The following is a 12,004-nucleotide window of genomic DNA, read 5'->3' as shown; positions in this document are numbered from 1 at the left end:
GAAAGTAATAATCCATCCATCGAGTATGGTACTTTTAGGCCACATTATCATGTTAGAGATACCTTTCATTATCACTATCATAGTATGGTACAACAAAAGTACCATACAATGAATTCATTATACCATACTATGATAGAGATACCTTTTGTACCATTTCAATTTGAATTAGGCCTTTTGTGTCCAACTCTAAGTAGTTCTTACCTACATATACACCTGATCATATATGTATTATCTATTCCAACAAATAATACAAAAGAACGAGGTTTGGATGGGCTTCTGTCCTTAAAGAGAGTTCGCCAAGGGTGCGAATGAGAATCAAATCGATTGAATCACAAAGATTAATCACTTATATATATAAAAGAAAAGGAGTAGCATCATTCCAAAGTCCTACTTCAAAGTCATAAATGGTAATAATAATTAGGTTAGGTGGCTGATCAAAAATCAAGAATGCCCATAAGAAAACAAAAGAAGGTGGATGTGGTGAGGGAAGAGAGGGTTTGTATTACATGTGATGACTGAAGGGATGGTCTTTTTTTTTCCTTTTCTATTTTCTGGACAACTTTGTATATAAGAATTGGGGAAAGCAAAGGAAATACTAGTATATAGTACTCCATAGGTAATATAGTAGTAGTTTTTCGATGAGAAAAAATAGCACAAGAGCCAAAGCTCACCAGATGTTTCTGAAGTCATTCATTACCCAAAGCAAAAGGTAACTCCAGTGTAGAGAGCTTTAATTTATTACAGTAACATTAAGGTTTTCTGTATATTTGGTCTAAAGCTTCTAGAGTACCGGTTTCAAAGGGGATGCTAAGTTTCTCGAAGAAAGGTGGCCATGGATAAGAAGGTCAATCTTTTGCTCCTTTATTTGTGAGTTGCTTATCTTTGTGGAACTCCAGTGACCAACTAGAACATGCTCCCTCTAAGACCACTGGAGTGGAATCTGTATTAAAATATCACTCTGATATCAGGAAATTAGAATCCGAGTTCCAAGATCAGGATTTAACTTCTACTCTGTCAACTGGTCAATCTAATCATGTGGAGGCCACAATGGGAAAAAGAAAGATCGTCCTATGAAATTTTACAGCTCATCCAGATTGGTGTGGAATTTTAGATATGCAAGTAGAGAGTGGAACAAAGGCATCCCTATCAGGAGAAAGTGCCACCAACACTCTTCCTCAGCCACAAGTGAATCATGATCATCCAACGGCTTGCCTATCCTAGCCTTGGGCTGACACTTACTTTTGAAGTCTCGTAGCTACTTATGGATCAAATGCCATCATTTATCCTTAAATGGTGGGTGTCATATCCACAAGAGTCGTACTTTCTCTTAAATAAGCAGAGATTTTCCTATTTATGTAAATGCAAAATAATACAGTACTATCCTTAAAAGGCGACAAGTCTGTGCCACGTGTTAGGTTTAAAATAATCTTGTCAAAAGCAGAAAGCCATATCTTTACAAGTCTCGACATCGTCACAAAATAAAGAGAGCCAGGGGTTCTGGAGGGTGTTTTTGGGACAAAAAGAATATACAACAATCCAAGCCTTCATCTCCAAATAGTGATAGAAATATCTTTAATTGTTGGGTAGGTGACAACATATCTAGTTACATAGTTCAGCACTCAGAGAGTGGTAGTTGGGGGAATTTCACCCAATTTAGTTTTGATGTGACAAGCATCTTCAATGGCGATCACATGTTCCAACAACCAGAGTTCAGAGTCTCTGGCTTCCTTTTTCACATAGGTGCTAACATGAAGGAAGCTGAAAACTTTATGCATATTGAAACCTGACAGCATGCTTATGTTATCCATGGTGGCGGTGCCAACACAGGATGCATTGCAAATGCATTCTTATTGGTGCACAGAAATGGATAATCGATAATTCATCCTTGGCTATGTTACTATCCATTTTCCAGATTGAAACCTTTAACAACATTTTTTCCTAAACATTGGTCATGGTATAGTATATGGTTCATGTTTAATGAGAAAAAGAGTGTAAGTTGGTGCTGCACGTCATCAAGAAGCGTAAGGAAAGGAGAAAATATATTGTTCTTAATCAGAAATAATAGAGATTAAGGCTATTTTCTCCTTTTTGTGGTCGAGCTTGTATGGTTTATCTTGCACTTTTATGTTTGTACTTGTTACTGTTGTTGCATTTGTGGTTTTCATTCTTCTGTGCTTTGTATTGTTCAAATTCTTAATAATTTCACTGGTCTTTACGCAACTTTATATCAAATGTATTTTTCTGGTTTGGCTAGGTGAGATACCTGAGCCATTCCCTTTTTTTCGGATAACAGCTTGGGAAAAACCACTAAATAAGAAAAATCTATTTAATTAGCAAAAAAAGAAAGAGAGGGATTCGAACCCTCGATAGTTCTTTGTTCAAAACTATACCGGTTTTCAAGTTGTCGAATTTCTCTAAACTGGAAATGTTACCCAACCTGTAAACAATGCTATTAGTGAAAAGCCTTTATTTGAATTTCCTATTCCGGCTAATGGACCTTTTCTCAAGGCTATTATGCTGTCCTTCGTTTTAGCAGCGGGTGTTATCCCAACCAAAATGGGATGGAGTGAATTGTCATGCATTGTTGTAGGTTATTGTATGAGGTTAGGATTAAGGGTCATGTGCCTTTTTAAGTAGCTGTAAAAGGCGAGACCCCTCCCCGATTCTGTATGGGGGCGGGGGGGGGGGGGGGGGGTAGACAAATGTGGGATAGGGGAAAATTCTGAATTGATGTTAAATGTCTTTGGTCAATATGCGCTCAAGTTTATAGTTTTTCATATACTATGTGTCTTATTTAGACACTCGATGAGCGTGCGCATGTTCTTGCATCCTCCTTCATTGAACATCTAGAGTCAACAATAAGGAGGCTGACATTCTTCATAATAACTAGAGAAAATAAAGGGGTTGGTCAAAGAAAGAAAAATCCTATGTTCCCTCTCGGAGCCGCCCTACTCCAACTCATGGTTAGTAGAGGTACGATTGTTTTAGAGATAGATCTTGAAGATCATCCACCACGTGCAAAATAGAACAAAACGGGTAATAAAGATTTCTATTATGTACATAGAAAAACATACGTGCAATGCAAATTCTATCCAACCAAGCTCGCAATCAGGATGAACTTGCCTATGGTGAGAAAACCTCTTGAATGAAGGGTCGTCGACAATGGTCCGGTAATAGACCTGTCCGCTCTGGAAGGGGGTTACTTAAGTGAGCGTTCTAGTGGTACAAACTACAGCTTTCTTACGGGTGACATACATCATTTTCTAACTCAAATAAAAGATAGTAATAGTCTATGCAGAGTAATGAACACGCATCAAAACTAGACATTTGAAATCAATAGCGATGTCTTGAAATATATTGAAGATACAGGGAAAGATTTTATTGATAACGACTATCTCCTACCATTTATCTTCAGAATATAAATATAACTGATCTATATAAAGAGATTAGAGAGAGTCATCTTGTTGATACAGATACTTTCCAAAAAATAGGGGGATTAGCGAATTGAGAACTCAGTTAACAAAGCAAGTACAACGCTCCGTTATGAGCCGAGTATGCTCAGGCTTGCAAATGCCTACAAGGGCTAGAAAATCTATTTGCCTGTCTTTTATCGACTTCAGGGGGAGAATCTACCGCTGCGGGCTCCTGTATTTCCACGAACGTGATCTATCAAGAAGTCATATTAAATTTATGTCGTTTGGCAATCATGAAAAGGTGGCTAACGATTAGGAGGTTATGGGGGCCTTTTTATACCACTATAAGTCTTACTCCAGCATAGAGAATGGACTAACGTATTTTGGTGTCCTTATGGAAGAGGCCGATAAGTTGGATCTGGATCTGAATTACGATATTCAGTTTGGTCAAAATGCGTGACACCCCTTTTAGTACCTTGCCTCGAAAATAATAATGAGTAATAAAAAAATAGAAGGGTTCCCAGTTACTAAAGACGAGTTCGCAAACGCTTTCAAGATTATGAGCTATTTTTTGTTGGATGAAGATATGGCGAAGAACACGAATCTCTTGCCTTCCCAAGATAAGAAAATCCAAGATGTTGATACGAATATCCTTTTCGAACTCGTAAGAGAACTTGGTAATAATAGTAGTCTATCACTACTAGTGGTTAGGAAGATGGATCGAAAGCTCGTGAAAAGTATTTTTATGCCCATTATTTATGGAAAAGCACTCATGAGCACAAGCTCCGATATACATAAAGCCTTGTCTCAACACATCAATTTTAAGGATAATCACTTACTAGCCTCACTTTGCTCTAAGTTCTGGAAGGAGAAATACAAAAACATGGACAGCCTAACCATAACCAGCTTGATTAGAAATGTTGGGTGGTTTGTCGCCGCTAAGGGTTTATCTGTTTATTATGTTCAGCCCTACTTTCATACATCACAAGATTATATGAAGAATGATGTCATCAAAATTACAGTTTATGATTGCAATCATAAAATGAGACAAATAAGTCTTAGAGTTCCTACCGATAATAATGATCATAGGAAGACAGAGGTATCAACCTTCGTCAACTTCATCCATCAGAAGTATGCCAATATTGAGATGCTTAGAGTAGAGAAAATGTTGTGAGAGGGAGGACCAATATATACAGTACAGGACAACTTTCTAACTACACCTCAGTATAGCCTTGAACTCTATTCTCTTTATGGCGAAGCACTTATAGAATTGGGGTCGCCGTTAGTGGTTATAAATGATATGATGCACACTAATTTGATTAGAGGTGCCGAAGGCTCCTCGCCTGCCTACTTGAGACATTTTGGCTTTTCAGAGAGTGTAATACTTATCGGTGAGCTGAAGAATTACTTTCAAAAAATAATTTACCAGATGGAATTAGCCCAAAAATGGAGGCAACATGGAGAAAAAAGGATGGAGACCACACTAGTCTCATACGAGAGCGGTAGTAGTAGTATATTAGGCATATCAAAGGATTACGATGGTTATTACGTCCAGTGGAAGAAATTCGGGTATAAGATCTTGGAATTTCTTGAAGCACATAAAAAATATGCGCTAAACCCATGAATACCCAAAAATAGAAGGCATTTACTAGTAACCACTTTTGTTGTCAGTGATGAGAGTAGATAGGATAGAGCCTGTAAATACAAAACATCCAACATTGATCCTGGCGAACATGGCGCTCAACCTCCCTCCGCTTGGGGCTGAAGTATATCTTATAAGTCTGACGGTAGTTCATATGTTATGTCTCTTTATATATATAGATTATAGATATAGATATAGATAGAAATATAGATTATAGATATAGATAAAGGGGAGGGGGAGAAAGAGAAACAAGCAGGTCTCCGTCAACATGCCTGCTTCCTGAGCTGCTTTTATTATGTCATTTCTAATTAATTACTATAATTTTATGTATGTATTAGAAAATTAATAATATTTAATAAAAAAGTAAAATAGATATTTATGACATGTCTGCTTCAGCTGCTTCACCCATAATTTGACTACATCACCCATAGTTAATTATTATAAGTCATCTAAATATTAAAAAAATAATATAAAAAAATTGTTATAAGTAATCTAAGTATTAAAAAATTAATAATATTTAGTGTTAAATTTACTTGACGTTTTATATAAGGCTCATTTAATTTTTTAGCAAATATTTTTGTATAGTAATTTTGTTATATTCGTCAACATGCTTGCTTCTCCTGCCCGCTTCATGAGCTGCTTCCTTCGTGATTTTACTAAGTCATCTCTAATTAATTATTATAAATTATTTATGTGTTAGAAAATTAATAATATTTGATAAAAAGGTAAAATAAATATTTATGACATGTCTGCTTTAGCTGCTTCACCCATAATTTGACTATATCACCCATAGTTAATTATTATAGGTCATTTAAATACTAAAAAATTATTATAAATTTATCTACGTATTAAAGAATTAATAATATTTGATGTTAAATTACTTGACGTTATATATGAGTCCCATTTAATTTTTCCCCACGGGTTTTTTTTATAATATTTTGTTATATCACTTCTAATTAGACATGTCTGGTTCGCTGTTTTAATCGTGATTTCATTATGTCACTCCTAATTAATTATTATGACCATTTAAGCATTGTCTCAATTAATAATATTTTATAAAAAAATATAAAATAAATATAACATAATAAGTCAACTCTTCAGGTTTTAAATTAACTTGACGTCTTATACGAGGTCCACTTCAAAAAAATTTCACAAGTATTTTGTATAATAATTTTACTATATCACTTCTTATTAGTTGTTGTGAATCATTAAGACATGTCTGGTTCGCTGCTTTAATCGTAACTTTACTGTATCACCCATAATTAATTATTATGGTTATCTAAGCATTATGACACTTAACTTGAATTAAAAGAAAAAAATATTATACATCACAATAATTTAAAACTTAAATTATTTAAAAAATGTAACTGACTATCAATGCCACAAAAATTTGGACCAGGACAACGATATATATTATTTAAAAATTACATATAAATTATTATAAATTACAATAGTTAATAACTTAAGATATCTGAAAAAAATAATGTTATCTATTTTTAAAAAGTATGTAAAAAAAATTATAAATTACAATAATTAAAATAATTTTTTTAAAAAATATTGTTTGGGCCCGTGCCTTGCACAGGCTATTAGTAACTAGTACTATATATAAGTGTGAGTAGTAGCTATTGGAACCAGGCAACTGATGGTTGTCATGCCTGCTTCCAGCTATCTGCTTGCTCTGTGATTTTACTATATCACCCCTAATTAATTATTATATACAATTAAGATCAGCAAAATAATTAAATTTAATCTAAAATAAATAAAATATATATTTATGACATGTCTGCTTTAACTGTTTCAACCATAATTTTACTCTATCACCCCTAAGTAATTATTATAAGTCATCTAAGTATTAAAAAATTAATAACATTTAATAAAAAAATATAAAATAAACATAAAATGATAAATTAACTCTTGATGTTTTAAATTAGATTGACATCTTATATGAAGCCCACTTAAAATATTGCACAAGTATTTTTTAAAACAATTTTGCTATATACTTCTAATTAGTTATTTTAAGTCATTCAAGACGTGCCGATTTCACTACTTCAATCGTGATATTTGATTGTCTTAGTTTATTTTTCTTACTGTGTAAATTTATATGCATTTATATTTTGTGTTTGTTAAATTGTTATCGGTCCTAAGCCGAGGTTCTATCGAAAACAACCTTTCTACTTCACCTGAGGTGGTGGTATGATTTGTGTATATTCTACCCTCTCCAGACCTCATTATGTGGGAATACACTCGGTATGTTGTTGTTGTAATAGTGATATTTGATTGACATTGAAATTATATCAGTGTCGCTTAAATTAAAATAGAAACAAAAATTATTATAAATCATAATAATTAAAAAATTAAATTACTTTTAAAATATAAATGAATATCAATATCACAAAAGTTTGAACATAAAAACATTATAAATTATAATAGCAAACATCTTAAAATATTAAATTACAATGACGAAAAAATATTATAGATTACAATATCTAACGACATCAAAAGTCTTAAAACATACTAAAATAAAATTAATTATTTAATTTTATTTATGGTTTAGGGTTTCAGCTACAATAATGTCGACGCCGAGTGAATTTGGAGCTGTGTTGGAGGGTGAAAAGGAGAAATTGGATGGTGATGAGAATGTGATGCACTCAAAAAAAGATTTATTCAATTTCAGAAGGAAACCTTGAGAAAAAGGGAAAACTGACTCAGGGATTTAATCCAAGATGACAGGTAATGGATGAGAGTTGAAAGAATAAGAGAGTGAACTGTATTGATATGATCAATAATGAGTATGTGTATCTTACATTGCAGCTTATATACTGAAATTGGAATGGAATTATGACTAACTACCTTAACAGAAAAATGGAAATAACTGTCATTGCTACAGTGTTAGCAGTTACCCTAATAACAGAATTCAAACTGTAACTGCCTAGCTATTTACTACTTGCCTACTTAATTCCTTGATTGCCAGATCAACTCATCAGCTTCATACACGAATTGAACACCATGAACTTGCATCAATACCCCCCTCTAAAGAACATTCTTGACCTCAAGAATGAAAGGAAGGAAATCTGGTTTGAACTTCAGACAAGAATTCCCATGTAGCCTGTGCAACGTCTATATCAGTCCACTTGATGAGAACTTGAGTGGTAGCCTTGTTACCCTTCTTTACCATCCTTCTATCAGGAATAGCCTCAGGTAAAGGACAGCGAGGACTTGAGAGGTGGAGAATAGAAGGATGAGAAATGCTATTAGGCACAACATGACACCTTTTCAACTATGACACATGGAATGTGGGATGAATAAGTACATTAGAAGGAAGCAAAATTCTATAAGCAACAGCTCCAATCTTAGCCTCAACTACATAGGGTCCATAATACTTGACTGCCAGCTTGTTAAAAGGCCTAGAGGCAACTGAAACCTGTCTATAAGGCTGCAATTTCAAATAGACCCAGTCACCAACTTCAAAGGACCTATCAGATATATTTTTATCAGTGTCTTTCATTCTTTGTTGAGCTCTAGCAATGTGAAACTTGATTAACTGGATGATAGCCTCTCTAGCTGCAAGATCTCTGTCCACCATCTCAACTGCACTTTCTCCAACCAGGTAGGGCAAATGCACAGGAGGTTTCTGCCCATAAAGTACCTCATAAGGAGTGCATTTGATAGTGGAATGGTAGGTAGTATCATACCATCATTTAGATAGTGGTAAATAAGTAATCCAATCCTTGGGACAATCTAAACAAAAACACCTCAAGTAAGTTTCCAAGGTTCTGCTTACCACTTCAGTTTGGCCATCTGTTTGAGGATGATAAGCTGTTGATCTTTGGAGGTGCACACCTTGAAGTGTGAATAATTCTTGCCAAAAAGAACTAAAAAATACAAGATCTCTATCACTAGTCATAGTAACAGGCATTCCATGTAGTTTAAAGACTCCATCTAAGAAACTTTTAGCTACTGAATGAACTATATATGGATGCTGCAAACTCAAGAAATGAGCATACTTACTCAATCTATCCACCACTACTAATATAACATCTTTTCCCCAGGACTTTGGAAGGCCTTCTATAAAGTCAAGACATATATCAGTCCAAATACCTTCAAGTATAGGGAGGGGCTGAAGATAACCTGGAGAAGCTGCAACATCATACTTGTGTCTTTGGAAAATGTCACATTGGTTAATAAAAATTCTAACATCTGAGATGAGTGATTTCCAATGAAATAATGATTATAACCTCCAAATGGTAGCATCCATACCAGAATGTCCCCCTTGAGGACTGCTATGCCAAAGTTCGATAATAGTTCTTCAAAGTTGTGGATCATCTCCCACCATTAGTCTACCCTTCCACCTTAATTGATCATTACACTAAGTGTATGACTTAAAGTTTTGAGTCTGAAGTTTCTTAATCACCAACTGTAATGCAGAATCAGTACTCCAAGACTCCTTAATTTCTTTATACAAATCATCATGTGGTGTGAGTAGGGATATGGCTAAAACTTCTGCATCAGGCATTCTAGAAAGAGCATCTGTGGCCTTATTCTCTGAACCCTTTTTATATTCAATTGAGAAGTCAAAAGCCATTAATTTTGAGATACATGCCACTTGGAAGTCTGTATGAATCTGTTTCTCTAAGAGGTGTTTCAAGGCTTTTGGTTAGTTTTCACCATAAAGTGAGTATTCAATAAGTAATGTGACCATTTTGTAACAACAAGGAGAAGTGCTAAAAGCTCTCTGTCATAAACAGATAGAATCTAATATTTGGGAGCCAATGATTTGATTATATAAGCAATAGGATGTCCCAACTGCATTAGAACAACACCATTTCCTTTGCCGCTAGCATCATTTTCAACAATAAAGATCTGAGAGTAGTTAGGCAATGCTAAGATAGGTTCATAAATCAAGGCTTGCTTCAAGGTTTGGAAAGCTTGCATAGCTAGATTTGACCAATAGAACCCTTCCTTCTTTAATAGGTCCTGAAATGGTCTGCAAATTGTCCCAAATCCTTTTATGAACCTCCTATAATAACTAGCCAATCCTAAAAATCCTCTCAATTGTTTGAGATTGATAGGAATGGGCCAATTTTGCATAGTTGAGATTTTTTTTGGGTCAGTTGAAACACCAGCAACACTAATATAATGTCCCAGATATTCAACCCTTTCTACTCTAAAAGCACACTTAGAAATTTTAGCATACAGTTGATGTTGCTTCATTAGAACAAACACAGCTTCAACATGTTGCACATGATTAGACAAACTCTTGCTATAGATTAATATATCATCAAAAAGATCAAGACTGATTTCCTTAGTAGTGGTTTAAAAACAACATTAATGAGTCCTTGAAATGATGAAGGAGCATTGGTTAAGCCAAGTGTCATTACCAAAAACTCATAGTGCCCTTCATGAGTCTTGAAGGCTGTTTTGTATGCATCTTTTTTTGACATTCTCAGTTGGTGATACCCTGCCCTTAAGTCTATTTTTGAAAAAATCATAGCTCCTCCTAACTCATCAAGTAAGTCCTCTATTATGGGAATTGGGAACTTATCCTTTATAGTCATCTGATTCAAGCTTCTGTAGTCCACACACAACCTCCAAATACCATCTTTCTTCCCTACCAAGACTATAGGAGAGGCATAAGGGCTAGTACTGTTCTGAATTATACCTTGATCCAGCATTTCCAGTACCAATTTTTCTATAATATCTTTCTTAAATGCAGGGTATCTATAGGGTCTTTGACTAACAGGGTTAGATGCCTCAATTAGTGGAATTTTGTGGTCAAAAACATCTATGTAAGGTGGTAATGTTGTGGGCACTTCAAATAGGCAGGAATAATGATCCAACAAGGACTTCAATACTAATGGTAGATCATTACCTTGACTGGCTTGAATGTTGAAACACTGAACAGTCTCTACAATATCTGGTGCTAAAGTCATCATGAAAAATTGAGATTCACTCCCTTCTAGCTTCTCCCATGCCTTGGATTTAGAAGTTTTGATCAAGCTAGTTGCTCCTCTTAACACATGTTTCTTTCCTTTGTACAAAAACTCAATAGTTCTATGCTTAAAATCAAACAATATTCTGCCCAGGGTATTTAACTAGTGCACCCCCAAAACTATATCCACATTACCCAAAGGTAGTAACAAAAAATCAGAAGCGAAAGTTGTTCCTTGTAATAACCACTACAGGTTTTTGCACACATAAGTAGTCTGCACTTTTTTTCCATCAGCAACACACACAGACTGCTCAGTTATAGGCTCAGCCTTACAACCTAATTTCTTGGCCACTTCTTGGTCTATGAAATTATGTGTACTACCAGTATCAATCAGGACTTTCAAAGGTCTTTTTTCATGGTAACCAGTCACCCTCAGAGTCTGATAACCCGTAACACCAGTAAAAGCTTGAAGTGAAATTGTCATGAATTCATGAGTGGCATCCTGATGTTCTTGCTCTTGGATTAATTCCACCTCTTCTACTATTTCTTTCTCCTCGACTACATCTATCAAATATAACTGTTTCTTAGCCTTGCAGGCATGCCCCATAGTATATTTTTCATCACATAAGAAACATAATTCTTTAGCCCTCTTCTCATTCATTTCAGCAGAAGTTAATCTTCTTCCTCCAGTAACTGTATTGTGATGGTTATTCTTATTGTTACCTACATCAATAGTCTTCTTAAATGTTGGATTTGGTGTGAAATTCTTCTAAAAATTGGGAATCTTATTGTTAACTGGAGTAGGAAGCAAAGCAACTTGTGGCCAATTAGCTCTCAGACTCCATGTTTTATCTTGTGCCTCAAAAACTTTCTCCTGTAACCTAGAAATTTTGTAAGCCTGCATCAGTGTTTTGGGGTTCTGAATTCTGACTGCCTTATTCATCTCTAACTTCAATCCACCCAAGTAACAACTGATCTCATTCTCACTCGACAAGTTTACACCAGTTAAAAGCCTATCAA

General features: G+C 34.9%; 1 pseudogene; it reads left to right on the top strand.

The window, feature by feature from the left end:
- The first annotated feature begins 804 nt into the window (after positions 1-804).
- On the top strand, positions 805-1,787 carry LOC107865512 (annotated as a pseudogene).
- The last annotated feature ends 10,217 nt before the right edge of the window (positions 1,788-12,004 follow it).

The sequence above is a fragment of the Capsicum annuum genome, unplaced genomic scaffold, assembly GCF_002878395.1.
Source record: "Capsicum annuum cultivar UCD-10X-F1 unplaced genomic scaffold, UCD10Xv1.1 ctg2654, whole genome shotgun sequence".
In the NCBI taxonomy this organism is placed as follows: Eukaryota; Viridiplantae; Streptophyta; class Magnoliopsida; order Solanales; family Solanaceae; genus Capsicum; species Capsicum annuum.
The sequence above is the reverse complement of the archived record's forward strand: the minus strand, read 5'-3'. Positions and strand labels throughout refer to the sequence as shown.